The sequence below is a fragment of the Triturus cristatus genome, chromosome 4_1, assembly GCF_964204655.1.
Source record: "Triturus cristatus chromosome 4_1, aTriCri1.1, whole genome shotgun sequence".
In the NCBI taxonomy this organism is placed as follows: domain Eukaryota; kingdom Metazoa; phylum Chordata; class Amphibia; order Caudata; family Salamandridae; genus Triturus; species Triturus cristatus.
This window is the reverse complement of record NC_140585.1, coordinates 1,257,892,757-1,257,916,628: the sequence shown is the minus strand read 5'-3', so window position 1 is coordinate 1,257,916,628 and position 23,872 is coordinate 1,257,892,757. Positions and strand designations below refer to the sequence as shown.

At 44.0% G+C, this 23,872-nt stretch overlaps 1 long non-coding RNA gene across 1 annotated transcript in view; it reads left to right on the top strand.

Moving 5' to 3' along the window:
• LOC146856532 (uncharacterized) overlaps positions 1-23,872 on the top strand; it is a 600,876-nt gene that overhangs the window by 32,817 nt on the left and 544,187 nt on the right. Inside the window, exon 3 of the long non-coding RNA XR_014981508.1 lies at positions 2,574-2,658. This is a non-coding gene — a long non-coding RNA (uncharacterized LOC146856532). The remainder of the gene's footprint in view (positions 1-2,573; positions 2,659-23,872) is intronic.

The window sequence follows — 23,872 nt, the reverse complement described above, 5'->3', positions numbered from 1 at the left end:
TGCATCCTCTATCATTCCCCCTAGAAGCCTGCTGCAACAACACTTTCGTCTTCAAATCCTTGTGCTTCTTCTCTGACCTCTCCTTATCTTCATTTTCCCTGTGTTCATAATACTGTGCCATATTCAAAATAACAGAAGGGGAGGAAGTGGACCAGGTGCTTTCGGAGGCCTGCAATCTGGTCACAATCTCAGGAAGCAAATTAGAAACTAATCTGTTAACAAACAGCTGCACACCACCCTCGACCGACAAATCCTGTCCACTATAATCTAGAAACACCCCCTCAAACCAAGTGAAAAAATCAGACACACTCTCATCTCTTCTGACAGCAATCCGATAACTTGTCCCAATCGACCTTCCACAGTGTGATAAGGTAATGCATGTACGTAATGATACGTCGGGCAAAGCAAGTATCTCCGCTCTAGTCTTCTCACTTGGCTTCCGCTCCTGATTCCATACATTAATCTGGTCCCATGTACCACCCTATTCCGCAACATGATCCTGTCCATGGTACTCGTCTCCAAATATCCACCGGGACTAGCAAACCAAAGAACATTTCAATATCAGCAAGCATCATCACTATAGAAGAGGCAGCTAAGTCAATTCTTTATAATAAGCTGTCGGATTGTTTCTAGGGTTAGGTAACTGAGTCTTAAGGGACAAACCCTCACTCCTTTTCCATGTTGTATAAACCCACTGTTCTTGGAAACCGGCTGGTACCCTGGGTCTAGTAACGTTATCATGCTGATCCCTTAGCTCTGGTATTTTCGGGATGATAGTTAGGATGAACTTCCCGCATCGGAAACTGGGATACCGGGGAGGGACTCTTCTTAAGCAGCCTACCCCGATAAGCACACAACGTCGCAACATTACCAAAAACGTGAACAGGCACCTTACCATTAACATATACATGATCCTTAATATCAGATATAATCTGCGGTGCAGCATCATGGAAACACTGCTCCCAGAGCCCGATCAAAGTAGCGGACATGTGCTTAAGAGCATGCTGTTGTACAAAAGGCTCATAATCTTTCATCACACTCAACACATCTTCCACACTGTAAATAGGGTTACGGGCCCACTGCGCAGCAATCTGTTTCTCTGCATCTCCCATATCAGATCGGACTAACGTCCGCCCCATACTTCCCTTAAATTTCATCCAATCTCTATCCTCAGGGCCGCATACCGGTGTCCCACTACTCAGTTACATCGGGGAATGGAGGAACAAAGTGGGGGTAGCAACAGATGGAGCAGGCATTAGCGTCACTGTCGGCAGCTTTGTGGGTGTAAGAGCTAGTGAAAGTACTCTTGCCTTGCCACACCTATTGCTTCGGCGTCTCTAACAGTCACAGCTGCCACAGACAGCGAGGACGAAGAAAGGATAGGATCAACAGCAACAGAAGCAGAAACAGCAGAGACAGAAGAACTGGGTAGCTGAGCCTGTGAGGGATGAGCGGGATATATTCTCTGCGGGGCGTATGGAGGCGGGGGTCTAGTATCTAGCAATTCTTCCACAAAAGTATCATTTTCTTTTCGGGCTACATAATGTTTATCAATATTCAATCGAAGCCTCCTATCCTCATGTTCCTTCCCTATCTCTTGGTTCTCTCTATCGTGTGCTACAGCTTTCTGAATCACTGTTTGCATTCTCATCTTTCGCGCCTCTTTCTCTGCTTTCATTTGACTTTGTTTAGCCTTCTTTTGCTACGTTCGGAGAGAATCAAACATAGACTGTCTATTTCTTTTCCCAAACAACTTATCCTGTAAAAACCCAATTTTCTGTTCATCATAGGTGCCCATCAACGGCCACTGCAACGTGGCATTGTCCCTCGTATATTTGTGGTATAGTGTACTAAATATAATAATTTGCGACTCGCAAAATAGTGTATTGCGACTGTCTATTAGGAAGGGGTGTTCCTTTCCTAATAGCGACCGCAGAGCCATGTATTAATGTTTTGCGACCGCAATTGCGGTCACAAAACACTTGCAAATTACCACCCACTTCAAGAATGAAGTCGCAAATGGGAAGGGGTCCCCAGGGGACCCCTTCCCCTTTGTGACTGGCTCCAAAAATATTTTTTAAGGGCAGGCAGTGATCACAGGGACCACTGCCTCTCGCTTTCCTTTAAGGAAAACGGGCTGCATTTAAAAAAAAAACGCTGCTTTATTTAAAAGCAATCCCAGACATGGTTGTCTGCTGAGCCCAGCAAGCCACCATCCGTGGGAGGGCCTGCCATTCCCAATGGGCTCGCAAATTTCGAGATGCTCAATAATATTCATGAGCCTCGCAATTTGCGACCCCATTGGGTATCGCAAACAGTGTTTAACACACTGTTGTACATGCAAAATAGCACCTTGTAAATTGCAGGTCGCAAAAGATTTGAAATTTGTGAGTCGCTATTTTGCACGTCGGACATCTGGCCCCTGTTTCCTTACAGCTCTTAACTGTTTTTAAGATCCTGCTTTTAACTGGCTGTATGGTACATCTGTTGCACCGACAGACTAATAGGTATACTATGTGATTGGAATTTCACGTAACACAGTTGTTAACACATCTACCATTCCGATTGTACAGGACCCCTTCATATGATTCGGGATTATTGTTTCTGCAAGCCTCGCATTAGGAACCGATAAAGAAACGCTTCTTCTGTCCCAATCAGGTATGTTCAGTTTTATTGGCCAGGCAACTATGTACTAGGTGATACCTGAGGGAGGATGATTTTCTGAAAGTGATCTGTCAAAAAACATTGTGTCCTCTACATGATAGCATTACTTTTCAGGATACTCTATTTTTTTAAAGCTGTGTCATTCATGGTGCTTCTGTACTGTCTGGTGTGATGAAGCTTATCATATCATTTTGTGTGTTCCATACCTTTTAAAAAAATGTCTTACTAGATCTTCTTGTTTTATGTTTGATACCTTGTCTTCTGCTTTTCTTATGACATATTCAGGGTAACATCTTTGTCTAAATTTATCATCATATTCTCTTTGGTTTGTACAGTCTATTGTTGCTCTGCAATGTCTCCTGGCTCTGAGTAATTTCCCATAGGAGATAGTCCATTTTAGATTATTAGAATGGCTACTGGTACAAAGGAGGATGTTTCCCAGTCAATCTTATATGTTGTTCATTTCCTCAACTGTAGGAAACCTTGACAAAGATTTGACAAAAACCCCGAATTGCATCCTACCCCATAGTTCCCACCAGGAGACCCAGTCAAATGCCTTTTCTGAATCTAATAGAATCGTGCACATGTTGTTGAGACTTATTTAAGGGGTATCAAAAAGAATCTGTGTGCAACATCCAGGCATAACCTGTGCTACTGAGGAGAGACAAGGCTTGCAATAACTTTAACAAAGTGTATGGCAAAAACCTTGGAGTGTGTCTTCCCATCAGAGTTAATCAGAAAATATGATAATATGAACGTTTTTCATACTTGCCCTGTCATCTTTCCAAAAATACAACTATGCTTGTACCTTACCATGATTGTGGCACTTTGGCCCCAGCCAATGTTGCTTGTATAACTTCTCATAGTACTGAGGCCAAAGAAGGTGCAAATGTTTTATAAAACTTGTGAGGGAAGCAGTTTATTATGTGTGGTTGTGTGACCTCACCGTGTAAGAAACTTACAAATGCCTCTTGAGTGCAGTCAGGCTTGTTTGTAAAAACCATTCCTCAGCCTGGGTGGCTGTGGCTTTGAGCCGTCAATCTTTAACAAAGGAACAAGTGCAAAGCATTTAGAAGAACCAAACAATTGAATAACAAAGAAACGCAACACAAAGTAAATATAACACACATTTATAAAAACATCTAATTTTAATGAATTTTTAGACACCAACATAAACAAAATCCACGGAGGGTTCCGAAAATATAAATTATCAAGCAGATCGTAAATCTCTGCTTTTCACTCAAATCGCAAACAAACGGCAGTGACTGCGGTTAGCGGTTACTTTGAAAACTTTTATAAAGTTGTGTTTGGATGCACTGCACTGCTTTACATGGGCAGCTACTCTCCGGTACTGAATACCTGCACTTTTTTAATTTGAAAGGGAAAGTACCTGCATTGCTCAGCACTGCTGCAATACATTTCATGGGTGAGTACCAACACTTATCAGGAGCAAACAGCTACTTTAAATAGTGAGTAGCAGCACTTCTATATTTCCAATTAAAGCACTGGTACTCTGGCCGGCTTTGGGCAACCAACTCTAATAGGGAGCAAATCACAATGGTTAAAGGCTTGGCTGGACAGTTACCTTGCTTTCAAAGCATCCACAAGTCCAGTTCCAAGCTGAATGAGCAGACCACCATAGACATCAATGGATTGGTCCTGGTGCAAGGGATATAGGATGCTGAGGATGTAGAAGGAAGCTGTGTATACTGGTCCAGTCTATGGGGGGTCTTCCAAAGAGAAGCCCTCAGTCCACCAATATGGTGGGGTGACTTTGGCTACATAGGTCGATGACTCTTGAAGTCCAGGTGAAGTTCAGCCAAAAGCCAGTTGTCATTGTTCTACTGGTCTCCAATAATAGCAAAACAAGCAGTTCAGTGTAACACAGGCTAGTGTCAGTCTTAAGTGACCAAACTGCACTCCGATGACTCTCCTTGGTCCAGCACATTTGGGTGCCACTTTGGAGCTTCGAAATTTGGGCTCCCATGCTGCTCTTCAGCGGTCAGTGGCCATCCAATGATTGCTGCAACTAACTCACCAAAGCAGATTTCTTCCGCTTTTATGTACCTGCAACTCTAACAGAAATTCAGCCAACTGAATCATGGAGTTCTCCTCTTCTGTCTAGGGCTCAAGGACATCTTCCCTCAAGAAGGGCACCACAGGCACATTCCTCTCTGTAATAGCCCAAGGATCAGCAGGTGCAGCCTAGTCTTCAACTAGTGATAACGTCCTTGCTGGTGACCAAACTGCACTCTGACAATTCTCTCGGGTCCAGCAGACTCAGGTGCAACCTTTGAGTGTCAGGAAATGATCTCCAAGGCTGCACATTGGCAGACAGCGGTGGTCAGGCGTTCTTGGCTACCAACTCATCAAGGCAGGCTTCTTCAGCTTTTGTGGCCCTGGAGCTTTAACAGGAATTCACACAATTTACTCTTGAATTTTACTTCTTCTGATTGGGTTCAGGGATGCCTTTCCTCAAGCAGGGCACCACAGCACAATCTTTTCTTTGCTAGCCAAGGTATCGTCAGGTGCAGTCCAGTCTTTGGTGCAGCCACTCTTTGCCACATTCAGGGAACAGCAGGGCAATCTTTCTTCAGTCCACTCTCCAGTGCAGACGTGATCTGAGGTCTAGGTGCCAGGGTTGTCACTTTTATGCCCATAGATTGCCCTTCAGGGAATGCAGTGACTACTAGCCAATGGCCTACCAATTTCCCGCCCGTCTGAGGAAGACTCCCTGCAAAGTGTGGCATCTAACTATCCCAGAGTGAAATATTTTACCCAGTCCTAAGATGGCACATCCCTTCCTTTGCTTTGTGGCGCTTGGTAGCCCACCATAGAAGGGTGGCTACCTGAGGGCTACATGCCCATGGTAAAACTAGTTTGGTAACTGTTTTCCCCTCTCTGTCCCCGAATCCAACCAGACTACCAGAACAAAAGAGAGCAGCCCCTTTTGTGTGTGTCCACTGTTTACCCTTCAGTGGTGGCTTCCCCATTTGAAGTTCGCCTTTTGGGCCCACATGCTGTTTGGCTTCTTTCTAGGGAGAGGTAACACCTCTTCAATTGCCAGGTATCTATTGTGTCTTTTCCTTGGAGTCGTTCACATGTCTCCCAGGAGATCAGGAGGCTGTCTTAAGGCCAGCAGGTGTTAATGGCCTTTAGAAAAATTGGACAACAGAGTGGCAACTTTCAAAAGTTGCCTTTGAACCAAAAGCTACTTTAAATTTGACTCGGGCATCACATCAGTTTTATTGCAACAATTCTTTTGATACCTTTATTTGTCCCATTCAAAAGTTAGTACACCTGAGTTGTCAGTGAATAACCCTGTACTAGCCAATTGGGATACTAGTCTTTCAACAGCAAAACAAAAATTGTGTTTTTACTGTTAGGACATATTAAAACACATGCCTTACTTTCTAATAAATTAGCACCCTGCCTCATCTCATTAGGCCTACCTTAGGGGTGACTTACATACGTTAAAAAGGAAGCTTTGGGTTTTGCCATTACTTTAAATGGTAAAGTCAAGATAGGAGTTTAAAACTGCTCAACCAGTCTGCAGTGGCAGGCTGAGAGACATGCTTTTACTTTGTCACACCTATGATAGCACAATAAGTGCTGCAGTCTGCAAAGGACACTTTTACTTATAGACCCTGGGTACCCCGGTATCACATGCTAGTGAAATATATGTAAGTTAACCTATGTCAAATAGGCATAAGTCAGTTAAACACACATTTTACGGGTCAGAGCACAGGCACTGAGGTCAAATCCTTGGGGTTATCATGCAAAAAAATGACATCACCTGTGGCCTTACCACTTGGAGGTGCCATCAATGCCTCCCTTACTTCTTTGAAATCCATTAGGTAATTTAAATTGGCATATTTATCGGGAGAAAGTAAACCCATTGGTAATATGCTACAATGTGCCTCTATACAGAGGAGCAAATTGTTTCCAATAACAGATCCTGCTGAAACTGTTCAAATTGTACCATACTCCATGCTGGATCAGCAGCCCATTTTACTTTCTAATTGTTTTTTATCTCCTGCCACCTTTTGCTTTCTAATTTTCTAAGTCAATATCTTCCCTAGGGTCTCAATGTATTCATGCACCTTCAGGTATTGGGTGAGGTAAGCAGCAGCAACGTTCACATATTTCAGAGCAAGAGTGTCTTCTAAATTGTGAGCTGAATGAATATGCCATGCTCAAAGGTATCCTGCAAGTATATGGCTTTAGCATATTCAGCCTCCAAATACAGTATCTGCTATTTTCAACTTGTTGATTCCTCTGCTTCGGGCTTATTCATATATTGGGTGTGCCTGAGTGATGTCCCCGGAATTGATGATTTAAGTGCATTTCAAAACATTGTTATGGTAGAAGGTTCAGTATGTAAATGTAGAAGTTCCTTAGTATTTTGTATCACGTAGTTCTTACAGTCATCGTCCTTCAGCCTCTCCCTCTCAAATGCCTACCTAGGAATACTCTTGGCATTGCCAAAAGGTGAATCACAATGCAAAATGGGTTATCGTCCAAAGACCTCTGAGACACAAATATCTATGATAGGATCCTCCCTGACACTAGAAACATATTGTTCTGTGAATGTTGTTTATGGGGCTGAGAGTACAACATGAGCCTAACTCCAAACTGCCTTTCAAACATCAGCTAGGCCCAGAACCTCACTAAATCTAAAAAGAACCCTACAAACATTCCACAAACACTAATAACAATTTGTCCATCCCATGTTGATAACACAAGAGCAGTTCCAGTAAATATAGTTGTAATTACACAACGATCCATGGTGATGGTTCCCAGCCACTTTCGGGGTTCTCATTGGAGGTTTCCCCACTTTAAGGGCAGAACCGAACAGTGCTCCTTCGTCAAGTTAAGTACACGGGGAGGGGAACTAGCCTGCAGGAATGCAGGAGACCTCGCTCCCACCTTTTAAACCCAGCTGCCCGCGACCGCGCAATTCTGCTGCAGGAGCTCAATACCTTTCATGGGCGTCCCAGCAGAGGGTCACGCCAGAAGAGAACTCCTCTGGATTTGAGCAGGGTTTGGCGGTTTTTGGTTTCTAACACTGGCTTTTGCTTCTCTTGAGTGGAGCTCGCAGTCTCCCCTGGGGAAGTGGGGTTGAAGGGGGGGCCTTAGGCTCATGCCAGGAACAATACAGTGATAATGTTGACCAGAGTCTCCCCCGTTGCCCACGCAATGCCTCTGGCCATAATGCAGCTTGCCCACCTCGCTGGAGCAAGGTGGACTTGGCACGCACTGCCAATGCGGTGCAGGCCCCTTGCTCAGGTATAGTCAGTCCCAAAAGGCGAGTGCTGTTACTGCGTCGTCCAGGAATGCCGCGCTGCTCTGGGGATTGATAGAGTGCATGGCATGCACTGATTAGAAGAACTTCACACAAATTGTCCGCCCGTCAGGTTTGGGGCAGGATAAAGTGCTTCACGCGCTGTGCTTGAAGGCAAAACAGCAGTCAATTACAACTCCTCCTTAACACACCATCCTGCTGAACTCACAGGTGGCAGAATCCCACAGCAGACGGGTTTGTGGTGCCATTTAGATGGCCCTGAGATTGAAGAAATGGGGGCAAGCCAACAAACCATTGGAGGACCCTCAGAGCATAAGCAGGGAGCGGGCAGCAGGCCTTGGACTTTAAGGTAGATTTGTAAAGTGATAGTCCCTCCTGAAGCCCAACATTCCGCAGACCAGCACAAAAAGCAGTTAATTCAATGGTGGTTTCACCTGGCAGCACAGCAGTCCTCTGGAAATGTGCGGATTGTAGAGCCAGCAGCATCTGGTTGCAAGTCCCACACAGTGTCTAAAAACATGGAGTCAGAGTCCCAGTACTCATACTCAAAAATGTCTTTGATGAAGGAGTGACTTCAAAGGAACCCTTACAAGGGTGCACCAATCTCTTTCAACCCAGCCCTGGCTCCAGACGATCAGTGGGGAGTAAATCAGCCCTTTGTGTGAGGGTAGGACACAGCCAATACAAGTGTAAAGTGTGAACGACCTCTCTCTCTCCCAGCCCAGGAAGATTATCCGTTTGCAGATGAATGCAGCTGATTACCATGTCACACCCAGCCCTTCCATTGTGGTGGCTCTCTGGAAGGTATGCGCTAAGTGTAGCTGTCACCAAGGTCAGATGTGTATTGGAGGCAGGCTACCAAGCACAAAGATTAATAAGCACAGAGAAATGCCCACTTTCTAAACAGTGGCATTTCTAAAATAGTAATGTAAAATCCAACTACACCAGTAAGTAGGATTTATCACCACTATTCTAAACATCCCAAACATGGAAACGCCACTCCTTTCTGATCAGGAATTACCACTTAAAAAAATATATAAGGGAATTCCTAATGCTAGCCTATGAGAGGATTTGGCCTTACAGCAGTGAAAATCAAAATAGGCTGTTTGTCACTACCAGGACCTGCCCCACATAAAGGCACATGTCCTATCTTTTACTTAAACAGACCCTGCCCATAGGGCTACCTAGGGCCTACCTTATGGTTGACCTATGTGTAGAAAAAGGGAAGGCTAAGGCTTCACAAGTAGTGTTCAATGGCAAGATGAAGTGGCAGTAAACTGCGCACCCAGGCCCTGCGGGGGTAGGCCTGAGACAGGTTTGAAAGACTATTACATTAGGTGGCACAAGCAGTGCTCCAGGCCCATTAGTAGCATTTAATTTACAGGCTCCGGGTATATAGTGTACCATTGTACAAGGGACTTACAAGTAAATCAAATATGCCAAACAGGTGTAAAGGAATCGTACCTTGTTTAGGGGAGAGAGCACATGCACTTTAGCACTGATTAGCAGTGGTAAAGTGGCCAGAGTCCTAAATACAACAAATAGAAGGTCAGAATCATAGGCAGATGAAGGCAAACAGTTTGAGGATAACCCTGCTCAAAGGTCCAGGCCCAACAGTATTCCTCCAGTTAGAAGACAGAGATTCCCTTCAGACTTTGAGAAGTACAGACCTCTCTGTTTGCCTTATTCTCACATGTGTGAAGATTTATGCTAAACACTTAGTTCTTGTTCTTAGGGCTTCTGCTGAAGTCTGATTATGATGACACCTTCTATGATCTCGAAATAGAGTTATAAATATCTCTGAAGTCAATTCATGTTTAGGAGAGAGAGGGGACGTTTCTTTATGGATCACCTGTTCCCTTTAATTTGTTTCTTTATTATTGTGGCTATCACTGTTCTGGATTTCATTTTATTATGACCGAATCTACTGAGATATTTCAGCTTGCCTGCTGTATTACTGTATCTTTTATACTTATTTTTGGCATGCTTATATACTGGATTGATTGGTAATCGAAAATAAAATCCCTTTAACCATATTCAACAATTCCTGATCCTTATTGTCAACATTGGCTTCACATTCTAGAAATGTATAATTGATGTCTTCTCCCTTAAAGTGTTTCATGTCAACCAACAAAGGTCCATGCGATCAATTGGGAAAAACATTTTGACGACTTTACTAAGAGATTGGGTTGTAAGTACTGTAGAAACTCCAAAATGTACATGGACTCATAAAGAAACTCCATCACAACACCTGAATAAAATAAAGAGATTTATTTCATGCACGGGAGCACCAGTTAGGTTACTGAATGCTCAAATTAGTAGAAGTAAGGCACAATAATATAAAGTCATAAACCACTAGATTTCTTTACAATATCTCATGTGCAGCAGGAGATAGGCCGGGCCATTATATTTTGGCAGGTCGTGGGGAAATACATCATGATCAGAAACTTACAGTACAACGTTACACAAGAATAGGTCTGGAATCCATCTAATGTGTACGTAACAAATCTCTTATGTCTAGAGTTTGACAGTTACATTGCGTTCAAACCAAGCATTAAATACTGACCAATCAGAAAGGTCCACATTATCCTATGCATATTATACTATGCTTCTGAGGCCTACCAGGCCTGTTGCTAAGGCAAGCAGGCAGAATACAGTAACATGGAAATGTACTCTCTTCAATGTGTTGCGTTACCAGCAGCTTACTGGCAAAGTACAAACTGTCTACAAGCAGTGTTACATGAGTCCAAGCACATTTTATCTACAATTCCCATCATCATTGGATGATCACAATATCAAGTTAAACAAAATGGGTGCCCCCCCCCTATTATCTAAAGTTTGTTTCCACAGTACTAGTGAGCTGTCTGGATAAATAGATGAAAGTGAGTGCTAATGAGTGAGTGACGGAGGGGGAGTGTGTTAGTAGGAGTCAGTGTTTGGAGCTTGTGAGAGGTAGTGGAAGAGAGGCAGAGGTTTACTGCTATCAGTGATGTTGAATAAATAGTTTATTAGTCAAATAAAACCATAAACATGACTCAAATCATAGAGAACAAAATATTTAAAAAGAAGTCTAAACCATATTATACAGGAGCTTCAGCCATTGCACATCTTATTGGTAAACCTTCACATTGTTTGCTTCCCTTCATGATTATAAAAAAAATGCCAAATACAGATGATAATTGGCTCAAGGTGACTGGTCGCACACCGACCTATTCCTTGATTCGTTAAAGTGTGTGTTGCTATATGATGCAGACAGTTATAATACTGCTAATGAATACCATTATTCAAGACTATGAGTAATTAAAGGTCTTGTGTGCAAGTCCAGGGTGTGGGCAAAGTATGTATGCTTTGCTTAGGGGACAGTGGTAATGTGGAAAGCGAACTTCTACGCTTTGGTTATCACCACTCTGTCCATGAACAATTAAAGTGCAAGGAGTCGGAGGCAGACTTTTAAGCCATTTATCACGCTAGCGGGAACAATGTACAACTCCGCACTCAGAATGCGTGTGTAGACTGGACAAAGATCAACACTAAGGGGCCGAATACAATCTTGTTAGGAAACTGTCCCGAACTAATCGGTTCCAGACTTGTTTCCTACCGATTCAGGTCCTGCTAGTCCAGCGACCGATTGCGATCCTTCCCAACATTGACCGGTTGGACTCGCATTGACTTCAATGGGAACCTGTGTTCTGACCGAGAACACACACTTCCATTGGAAAAAGGGGTGGTTGGGGAAAACCTTGCACCCTGTGGTGGGCACCCCATGCTGCCTGCCAATGTGCATGGTTGGGTAGAGGGGTCCCTTGGGTACCCCCACGGGCCACATGCGGTCACCTCTGGGTGAAGGGGGGGCCCACAACAGGCCCCCAAGGACCGATTCCGAAAGCCGTTTCGTCTTGGGTAAAGCGAGTCGGAACGGCTGTCCGAATCAGTCATCGTCATCGCTCGTTCGGAAACCATGCCCATTGAGCTGAACGATTCGGCTCCGAAAGACTCGGACCAGCCCAATGCCTTTCGAAACCGATTCGGAGTGCTTCAATGGTTTCCGGGCAGGGTAATCGGTCGGTCGCAACACTGACCGATTCGGTAGGAAACAAGGGTTCGGAATCTGATTCAACAATACTGAATCCCATCCGGTGCCCTTCCTCACGACATCGTAATCAGCCCCTTAGTCTGCTATATTTATACAAAGCTCAAAGCAGAGCTTACGTGACTTCATACAAAATTACTTAATTTTTGGAAATTCCCTCTGTCAGGACGCGGCCAGTTCAAAGAGTTGCATCTTACAAGATAAGAGTTGAGTATCAGTGAAAAGACCTTCTAGTTCTGTGGTTTATCAGCTACATGTCATAAACAGATAAGTAAATTAAGGTACATTGGTCATTTTCCAGCGTGTTAGAGATAGTTGCATAAATGAACACAGTTCCCTGCTGACATCTCCTTGGAAAGTAAAAATTTCAAGTTGCCTTGAGTCGAAAAAAACATTTAGGCCAAATATCAGAATGAATGTGCTTTTAGTTCACTCTATAATACATTTCTAAAAGTTAATATTCACAGATGGCCCTTGAACTAAAAGTTCATTCATCAAATTTAATTAAGTCAGATATTTCCTTTTGTTGCATCAGCATGGCATTTGTCTTACGAAAATAAGTAGCTGAAGGTCTGCAGAATGATAAATATATTGTATAAAACACATTTGGAGGCAATTTATTTAACCCCAAGTTTTTTCTAGGCCCCAAAAACCATCCTGACCAACTCCAATCTCTATTGTCCTGGTGTATTTCAGCAGCTAAGCGGTGAAGCTTTTGTATGGCTAAATAAACATTACGGGTGTATTATGTAACTGTTGAACAAATGTATTATGTTTATATATTTAGCAATGCGAATCCTTAAGAGGGTCAAGGTGAAGTGATAATGTTCAGGTGTGGTAGTGTGGAAATGTACCCCTTTTTTAGGGGTACACTGGTGCAGGGTCACCCTTTTTTCCACGGGTTCAAAGGCCAACAAAGTAGAGATCAGCACTAGAGTTGGGAAGTAATAACAAGTTTATTAATCACTCATGAGTGGGACCACATCCACACAGCACTCTCAAGTGCTGCCTGAGGTAGTACACTGAAGTCATAGTACACATGGCTTTTTATACAGGTTTTCTGCAGTGTAAGCATGTGAACAGAAATAGGAAGGACAAGTTTTTGAAATAGTTTTCAGCAAACAAGGGCAGATGAATAACCACTTGGTCAGCAAAGTGGGAGGGGGAGCAGGAGTACTTATAGCAGCAGTAAATGATTGAGAGTTAACAGATGTACTGGCAGCTACAAACTCTCAGCACCTACATTGCTTTTAGCTGAGTTAGGAAGTCAACTAAAATAGATAGCACAGGCAGAGTGAAAAGACGAAAGAATTACAAAGGAAACTTAAATGGACACCACAGCCAAAATGGCTGTTGCTTATGCCAAGTAAAATATTACACGTTTTCCACAGACGGCCCTTTTGACATAAGCTAAGACATTTTCTTATGCTTTAAAAGGGGTACGATAAATATCATGGCTATCAATCAGCATCATATCGCTGACTTCTCGGTCTATTGCTTAATGGGCATTTACATTTTGGACATTTGTTTTAGATGGTAGACAAGTAGTACAAGTGGAAATACAGAGGGAACAAAGCCTTGGCCTGCATTGGATACATAAACAACAAGAGAAGAGAATAGCTATAATTATGAACAAGGCCGATAGTATTTTCAATCCCCATACAGAAAATACGCTGCAGAACCATCCATCCCAAGTCCATGTTCCTGAATCTTGATGTATCTTAGTGGCTATTGTATGCATTTTGGAAATGGCATCATAAACAGAAGGGGCGTGGTCAGGGATAAAGCTACAACAACTACTACCGATAATTCGACATGCTCCACCACGATCAGCTAGAACCAGGTCTAGCACCATTCGGTTTTGCAAGGTCACAATTCTCGTAATTTGGAGTTCTTCTGTAATATTTCCAAGCGCCATTGCTGTCTGATTAGTCACCGCCTCTACTATTCGGGTTAAGCGCCTAATTTTCCTGCTATTTAAAGCCGCACCAACAAAGAAAAAGAGTCCCAAATTAAAGTCAACATATTGCTGTAATGCAGTGTTAGTTTGAGCCACTTCATCATTATTTATAGTTCTTTTGAATCGGTTCAAGGAAATGTAATTAAACAGTTTTTGATCTTTATGATAAGATGCAGGTGCTAGGAACACAGGAGGAAGCAAGAAGGACACGTAGCATGTTCCGGACCATCCGATTGGTAGATGATAGTAGCCTTTACTCCCACAAATGAAATAAGTGTTGTGTGAGAAGAGAAAACTGCTATTGTTTGTTCTAGTAATGTTCAGTACTGTGGTACAGTCACTTTTTCCCACTGGGATACTACCAAAACTGCTCACACAAAGATTTGCTCGGGCTCTAGTAATAGCGATGACAAAAGGCCCGTTACCCTTGGCCGTTGGAGTGTTGGGGAAAACATAACGTGTGGAGCAATTTCCTCTGCGATACTCCTCCATTTCCCATACAGTTCCTTTGGCTTGTGGGTCCCCTTCCTCATCGGGGTAACAAACTTTATTAAGCTTTGCATTAAGTCCTCCTACATCAGCTAGAGTGATATTAGCAATTTCAGTGGCCCACAGCAGTACGAACCAGGCTCTACAGGAGCCATTATGCGAGAATGGTAAGGGAATGAAAGGTGTTCCTCCCTTCTTCTGATGTGCTGGCATCATTCTGCATTCCCAGCAGTTGGTAGTGTTTGTAGCATTATGAGTATGATGCAACATTTGTATGAAAGTGTTATTGAGGTACGACATTCAGTGTTTTCTTTCATGATAGGGAAGAGTAAAATAATGTTCGGTGGGAACAGGAGTAGTAGCAGTCAGTAAGTTTCGAGCCGGAGTTACTTCCTCCACAACCCACATTATTACAGCAATGATGACAACAGTCAAAGTTAGTCCAATAGCGAGCATCATGTTTTTACTACAGACTTTTTCAGCATTCGATTTCTTCTCCTTCGGCATGTTCATTTCGTCGGTAAACAACAAAACAGATGGTGCCCTGAGTTCCTGGGCAGGCGTTGGTTTCTTCACTAACATTGAGACGAGTAGTCACTAATAAGCTACCCCCCTTTGTAGTCAGTATTTAACCACCCAGGACAGTGGCTCAAACAGTCTCTTTCTGCACTGAAAGGTATTTATCCCTGGATTGAAGCAGATATCTAGATGTACCAGGGATCGTGTGGTCCGGGAAGACTTCCTCAGGTCTTTCAGGTGACACAGCTTGTCCTCTCCCGGTGACCAGGATATCGCGGTGATCTATCAGCACAGTTGGGCTCCTGAGGGCATGCAGAACTTTACGACAGTGGGTAGCATGCACCCAATGTTTCCGGTTGGTCACTCGTACCGCAGTTCTGGTAGCCAAAAGGACTTGCTCTGGTCCACGCCAACGGGGTGCCAGGGAACTGGTTCGTTGAAACGACTTTGTCAAGACAGTCGCCAGGCCACAGATCATGGCCATCACCCTGCGACCTGTCTGGAAGGGCTTCCCGTACCTGCTGATAAATAGAAGATAAGCTGTCAATTAACTGGGACATATAGTCACCTAACAACACATGGAGTACATCATGTATAGGGCGCTTAGGAATTCCCCAAATATTTATAGGCTTGCCAAACACAACCTCATATGGCGTAAGGCCAGATTGTGTATGTGGTTTTGATCTGATGGAAAGTAGTGCTAGGGGCAGGGCATCAGGCCATTTGAAAGACGTGGAAGCCTGTATTTTACCCAATTTCAATTTCAGGGTGGAGTTATAACGCTCCACCAAGCCTGCTGATTGTGGATGAAAAGCTGCATGAAATTTCTGCTTAATCCCTAACCCCTTCATGACATATTCGACAACTTGCCCAATGAAATGAGGTCCATTGTCACTCCATAAGACCCGACAAATGCCGAATCGAGGGAAGAACTCTTTTAGAAGAACTTTCGCTGTTGTGAGAGCTATATTATCCTTTGTAGCATACGCCTCCACCCATTTACTGAAGGCACAAACCACTACCAAGACATATTTTAAGTTATTACAGCGCTCAAACTGAATGTAGTCCCTTTGCAGGACCTAAAAAGGTACAGTTGGTGTCGCAAACCCTCCTGTTGGAGTTCGTGTTCCCTTTCCAGGATTATACTGAAGACAGACCAAACAAGACTGGACCATCTTTGTAGTAGTGCCAGCAATATCAGGATGCTCCCAAACTTGCAGGAGTTGTTTTGCCATTGAGGATGCACCAACATGTGCCGGCCCATGTGAATCATGGGGTATAAGTAAGCTGTGGGTAACTTCCATTTGGTCATATCTTTATTTCTCCAGCAGCCCTCATCATCCAGTGCTCCCTCCTTAGACCATTGGTCTAGTTCATCAGGGGAGGCAGATAGTTGCATGTCCAGAACCTCTTACCTGGCATCATGCCAACGTTCAGCTTGTGACTTCACTATATACATAGATGTGGTACTTCGCTGCATTGCGGTTTCACGAGCTGTGTGATCTGCAAAGGCATTACCTGCTCCTATTTTATCAGTCACTTTCTTGTGTGCACTACACTTAACAATTGTCACTTTCTTAGGATAGGTTAGGGCAGTAAGGAGATTATGTACTAATTCTCCATGCACTATCTGTGTCCCATTTGAGGTGAGAAAGCCCCTTTCTTTCCATAAGCGACCAAAATTGTGTGCCCCCCGAAAGCGTACTGGCTGTCGGTAAAAATGTTAACAAGTAAGTCTGTACTAGGCTCACACGCTCTCGTTAGTGCAATAAATTTGCCCGCTTGCTCTGAATTTTGTGGGATGCGAGCTGTTTCAACTACTGTCTGAAGTGTTGTAATCTCATAGGCAGCAGATGTGGTGCCATCAGGCAATTTTAGACACAAACCGTCAACCCATAACTCCCTATCAACACTAGAGAGAGGTGTATCTTATAGGTCAATGCGACCTTTTGTTTGCTCTTCAGTAAGGAATATACAATCATGTGACTCTTGTGACTGTTGCTGAGTAGATGGAAATGGCAACAATGTGGCAGGGTTTAGTGTCAAACATTTTTTCAGTGTAATATGAGGGGCCAAAGTGTCAATTCATATCCTGTCAAGCGAGCACTAGTCAAATGCTCTGTTTTCGTTTGATTTAGCAAAGCATCAACAGAATGGGGTACTAACACAAGCAGTTTATGTGACAAAACTATTTCTTCACTCTGACGTATTGATACAGCCATTGCTGCCACTGCTTGGAAACATCCAGGCAGCGCACGGGTGACTGGGTCAAGGACAGCTGATAAATATGCACAAGGACGTTGCTTATCACCATGTGTTTGTGTTAAAACCGAGAGGGCACAACCTTCCCTCTCGTGGACATAGAGTGAGAAAGTCTTAGTGCAGTCTGGAGTTCCTAATACTGGTGCAGAGCATAGAGCTTGGCGAAACTGTTGGAAGGCATTCTGACATTCAGAAGTCCATGGGAGGGGCATCGGAGTGTTTTTAGTCAAAAGGGCAACAAAGGTTTAATAATGTGTGAAAAACTAGGGATCCTCTGCCTACAAAAATAAGCGAGGCCAATCAGTGCACAAACATCCTTCTGAGTACGGGGCACAGGAGTGTCTAAAATGGTCTGAATGCGGTCTGGTGTAAGTGCATATCCCTCCTTAGACAGGAGGTGACCTAAATAGGTAACCTGCTGTCTACAAAATTGCAATTTCTTTCGTGAGACTTTGTGATTGTGAGAGTCAAGAAATGATAACAATATCAGTGTTCCTTCCTCACACTGCTCAGTGGTATCTTCAGCTAACAAGATGTCATCGACGTATTGGATAAGAGATACCCCTATGGGTACAGAAAAGGAATCAAGCTGCCTTTTTAATGCCTGACTGTAAATGCTGGGACTCTCTGTATAAACCTGTGGAGCTCTACAGAACCGATATGATCTATTTTTCAGGCTGAACCTGAACAAATAACGACTGTCAGGGTGAATGGGTATCGAGAAGAAAGCATTCTTCATATCGATCACCGAAAATGTAGTGACAGTAGGAGGGACCATAGTGAGAAGTGTAGTGATATCAGAAACTACTGGATATTGGGGCACCACAATTTTATTAACTTCTCGCAAATCAATAATGAATCTGTAGATTTTAGTGTCAGTGTTTTTTGTTCAAAATAGGAAGGATAGGGCTATTGCAGGTGCTATAGGGGACCTTTTCCACTACCCCCACTTTAATCAAATCCTGAACAATGTGTGCCAATGCTTCTTCACCTTCTCGGGAAATTTTATATTGGGGCAGTCGAGGCAATGAGACACCCTCCTTTACTTGAATATGTACAGGTGGAATAACCATTTGACCCACATCAGTATCTGATTTAGCCCCCAAAGTACTGGGTAAGGATGCCAGAGCGACATCCTCATTGATAAGACAAGATCTCTCAACCATTGGATAATTGTCATTCAAAATAACATGCACACCTTCCGGAGAACAACGTATTGTGGCATGAAAATATTTAAGCATATCGATACCCACAATATTGTTAGGTGTGGTAGGGGAAAGCAAAAATTGACATGCTGCAGTGAATTTACCAAGCCTGAATTCAAGTGGCTGTGAAAGTGGGCTAGGTGTGGGTGTCCCATCGAATCCTATCGACGTTATCATTGTGCCAGACAGGGGAGCCCTAGGAACCAGTTTTTTAGACAGAGCACTACGAGTAGCCCCTGTATCAACCAGAAACCGACCATTAGATACCAAGACGTTTGCGTCAATATAGGGACCCATTTGATCTACTGGCACCTCAACCGGTTCCTTACCCCATCCTAGGCATCCCAATGCATAATCGGAATACGCAAGGGCATCAGCAGAATAATCAGACATTTGATATTAATTTCATCTATCAAAAGTATTAGAGTAATTTGGTCCTTGTTGAACTGCTTCAAACCTGGGACGAGCTCCCATACCTCCCCTGGTTCCTGAATTCCCTGGGCGTCCTCTCATACTTCCCCTTCTCCGCTGATACTGCTGACCTCGCAAAAGAGGGCACTCAGAACGCCGATGCCCAGTCTTATTGCAATAAGCACATTGATCAGGGCACAGATTTGCTCGAGGGAGAGGGGGTGCTCCAGGGGTATACATTGCATGTCCGTCTCTTCCACCTCCCCTAAACGGTGGACCATATATTTGAGCCAACATAACTTTTGTCTTTAACTCCTTAACCTTCTTATCCTCCCTGCCTTTTGCTTCCTGTTCCTGCCGCTCATAATATTGGGCCATAGTCAAAAGGGAAACTGGGGAAGACATGGTCCAAGAACTCTCGCTGGCCTTTAAGCGACTAGCTATTTCCGGTAACATATTAGCGACAAATTTAACAACAAACAAATGCTTACCAGTATCATCGGCCAATGACTGACTACTAAAATCATGGAATGTTTCCTCAAACCTTGAAAAGAAGTCAGAAACTGACTCATCTGTTTTCTGTTTACAGGATGCTAACATAGTCCAATCTCTTTTCTTAGGGGGTATGAGAGTCTTTAACTTAGTCACAATAGCTTTAGGAAGATCTAATATCTCCTTCTGAGGTTTCTGCGCAGGCTCCCTTTCCACATCTGTTTGTTCTAAATGTTCCCAGGTATCACCATATGCTACATTGTCATCTATTTTACATATTGTTCTCCACATATCAGGAGGCAAAATAGTCCCAAAGAACATATCAATATCTGACATGGTCATAGTGCAGGAGCTAATGGCTCCTTCCACCTCCTTATAGAAGGCGGCAGGATTTTTCTGGGGGTCAGGCAAAGCCGCTTTAAGAACCATGACATCAGCTCTACTCCAAGGAGTGTAAACCCAATTATATATAAAATATCCCTTTGCATCATTGAAGTTTTATCATCATGTGTTACAGCACCCTTAAGAGGAACATACAGGGGTGCAGCAGCACGCATAGGTTTTACAGTAGCTGTAGTACTACTGGGTGCAGCCTCTTCCACCGGAGCATCTATATTCTGTGCTTGAGATTGGACTGCTTCCATGCCTCTGTTTTCTAGCTAATTCTTGCTCCTTTCGTAAACGTAATGTTGTGTCTCGTATTTTAACCACTCGTCTAATCAAATGAGATAGGTTTGAAAAAGGAAGAGTCCCCTCTGTTAAACGTTTGTAATCAGTATTTATATCAGCTGGCTCTAGTTCCTGAGAAATTTGTCTATAATCAAATATTACCTCCCAAACTAATTTTTCTACAAAATAAAATTGCTCTGAATTGTTCCACTGTTGATCCATAGTTACAATAAGCGATGTTGCGTGAGGTCGACAAGCCTCCTGTCGCGATCACCCGACACTGGCCCAAAAACTACAACACCCAGAACACCCTGGGGCGCGTAGGACGAACTTGCGTCCATCCAGGAAGTAGAAAAGGCCGCCTCCCCCACTAGGAGGCGCTTGACAATCGTTTTCCCTTGTGTGAGCCCAGTCGAGGAAGCTCGTCTCACAGACGCCGACCTTGCTCCTTACTCCAGTTCGACGGAGAACTTTCCTGGACCGTCGTCCGTTCTCCCCTTGATTCTTCCCCGAGTCCGGAACTCCGGAGGAGCCGACGGGACATTCGCCGGACTTCTCATCTCTGACCGGAACTCCTCGACGAACGCCGCGCGGAGACGCGGAACCGAAGGTCCGAGTCCCTTCTCGTGCACACGCTCCCGTTGTGACGTAACAACGGTCGAGCGCTACGGAGAAGCCGTGAGGCTTCAGGGCGCACCACCGTTAGAGACGCGTGGGCGATTTTCGAACCAGCACCGGTTCTCCCCTGAACTTTGCACGCTCTCGCTGTGAAGGAACAGCGTGGAGCGCTGAGGGGGATCCGCACTCACGGAAAAACGCAGTCGCGTTCCCAGGAGGCGAGAGGCAAGACGATGGATTGTAGGGGGCCATAGTTACCCACACTTGTCCTCTCACCTCTCCCGCATTTGTACACCACAAGGCAGCACCCGTCCTGAGGGGCTGTCGACACTTCACAGCGTGCGGAGATTGAAGAACGCACAAGCCCAGCCAGAACCAAAGATCTCGACTTCTAGCATTGGGAGAGATAGAAGGCGCCATTACTGCATGATTTCAGATTGGAACAACTGTGAGTACCAGGTCAGAGGGCTAGGGCTTGCGGATGGTCGGTTTAGGGCCCCCCCTTTAACGCCTGTCTATTTTCTCGTCCCTAGGGCCCTACCTGGGAACCCCTTGTCGTGATCAGCCCCAGATGACTACCTCTACCGCTACCACTTATGTTTCCTTTCTTTCCCCTCGTTTTCCCCCGCCTGGTCCCGTGCATTGCGTAGGCCTTCTGGTCGCAGTGGGCGTGAGCTGGAGAGGGAAGGAAGGGATAGGCAACGTTCTCCTCGTTCCTGCTGGCCGGCTCAGGTTAGTGGGTTGTGTATATCCTACCGCTGACACTCTGACCATATCGTGACACCTCCTCCCTAGCAGCGGTTTTTAATTTATCTTTTTCTGCTCTAGTCAAAGAAGAGCGAGTCTGTCGCCCATCTTGTTTATCTTGTTTTTTGTCGTCTGAAGACAAATGCTCGTCGTCAGAAACCTCAACAGGGGCACTTGGAGTGGGAAATTTATACGGGGGTGGGAGGCGTTCTAATAGGATGCAATCATCCTTAGATGCATCAAGTAGGGAATAAAGAGGTCGCCTAATAGGATACTGGCCACTTACCTCTAATCGACGTTCTCTATTTCTTTTTCAGTTTTTTCCTTGTTTTCTTTATTTTTTAATTCTAGTGCTTTTTGATATATCGTTTTTCGTTGTTCTTTTTCTGCAATAGCTTCTGCTCTTTTCGCTCTCTCTCGTACTTCTTTCTCCCACATACGCACACAATCAAACATATCCTGTCTACTTTTTCTTTTAAATAAACACTGCTCTACATATTGAACCTTTTTAAAATCAAATGGCCCATTCACTGGCCATTGTAGATCAGAATCTTTTTTTGTATATTTGTTCCAAAGTGGACCGTACATTATGGAAGAAATACCATAGTTGACATACATATCTCGATTAGGCGTCCCCTCTGGGGGAGCCGGCTGACTTTGTTCGAAACTAGTTTTGGTACCACAAGAGCAGCAACACCATTTACGGAGTGTGCTGAGAACAGGCATGTTTCATAAATATATGTAAAATATTACTACTAAAAATACTTCAAAAGGAGAAAAATCTCCACATTACTTGCCTTCAATTTTTGCAAAAATGAAATAACAAATTCAAACAAAAAGCCCAGGCTTAACAAATAAAGAGTGCCGCTTTAGTGACCTTACCAAACAGAAGACTCCAACTCCCACCTGCTGATCTCCGGTCCACCTAATGGTCTCTCCAAAATTGCGCCAAAGAAAACCCCAGTTGAGACCGGCTACCGCCAGGAGGGTCAAATTGGGAAAACCGGAATAGTCACGTCGGCCTACAAAGACAAAGGTCTCCTCGTGCAGTGCGCTTCCTCAGCAAAATTCCAATCCTCCATCAAGACCACTCCTTCGGACGGCCGTGTCTCCAATGGGGTCCCACAACGGGCACCAACTGTGGAAAAGTACCCCTTTTTTAGGGGTACACTGGTGCAGGGTCACCCTTTTGTCCACGGGTTCAAAGACCAACAAAGTAGAGATCAGCACTAGAGTTGGGAATAAATAACAAGTTTATTAATCTCTCATGAGTGGGACCACATCCACACAGCACTCTCAAGTGCTGCCTGAGGTAGTACAATGAAGTCACAGAACACCGGGCCTTTTATACAGGTTTTCTGCAGTGTAAGCAGGTGAACAGAAATAGGAAGGACAAGTTTATTAAATAGTTTTCAGCAAACAAGGCCATATGAATAACCACTTAGTCAGCAAAGTGGGAGGGGGGAGCAGGAGTGCTTATGGCAGCAGTAAATGATTGACAGTTAACAGATGTATTGGCAGCTACAAACTCTCAGCACGTACATTGCTTTTAGCTGAGTCAGGAAGTCAACTAAAATAGATAGCACAGGCAGAGTGAAAAGACAAAAGAATTATGAAGGAAACTTAAATGGACACCACAGCCAAAATGGCTGTCGCTTATGCCAAGTAAAATATTACACGTTTTCCACAGTAGGAGTAGGGGGCACTCGGCTATGAACATGGTAATATGTTTCAAGCCACCAAAATAGGCCCAAAAAACCCAATACTAACAATAGAGAACTTACAAATATCCCTATTTTCCTCCTTTTAGCCCAAAACCGCCAGCTTTTAGCAGGGGCATTCGGGGCAACTACTATTCTTTCTCCTAATAGGTCAGAAGACCCCTTTCCCAAGGGCCCTAATGGCAGATACAAAACTCTACCCATTTCAACCTAATCTATGAAAAAAAATCTGTTTCAGAAGAACACCTAATACTATTCCTTATACTGGTCTTTATATTCAACCTATGTTGTTTCTTACCATTCCTTTCTCTTCCTATATGTATTTGTTGTTTAATTTTCAAGGAAGCAAAGAGTAGCGTGACGATCAGCCAGGAACAGAGCAATGCAATCTCAATTCTCCCAAATTCCTTCAGTGCACTATTAAAGAGCATTAAGTCCCGAGTGTCTTTTGCTTCCAAGCCTCACTGGCAAGCTTATGTACCGGTCCACACGTTGGCGGTCTTGACCACCGGCATGGGTTGCTACCTCTCCAGAGATAGTTTCTTCAATCAAAGTCTGTAGTTCTTTTCGTCCCTTGGCCGCAATTTGGATCAGGGCTGAACAATGTCAGGATGCTCAATCAGAATCTGTTCATCTGGCTCAGGCATGATGGCAGAAAGTTCTTGTTCCAATGGCACCACCTCACTATGTATCAAAATATCACAATCCCCAAATGGCACT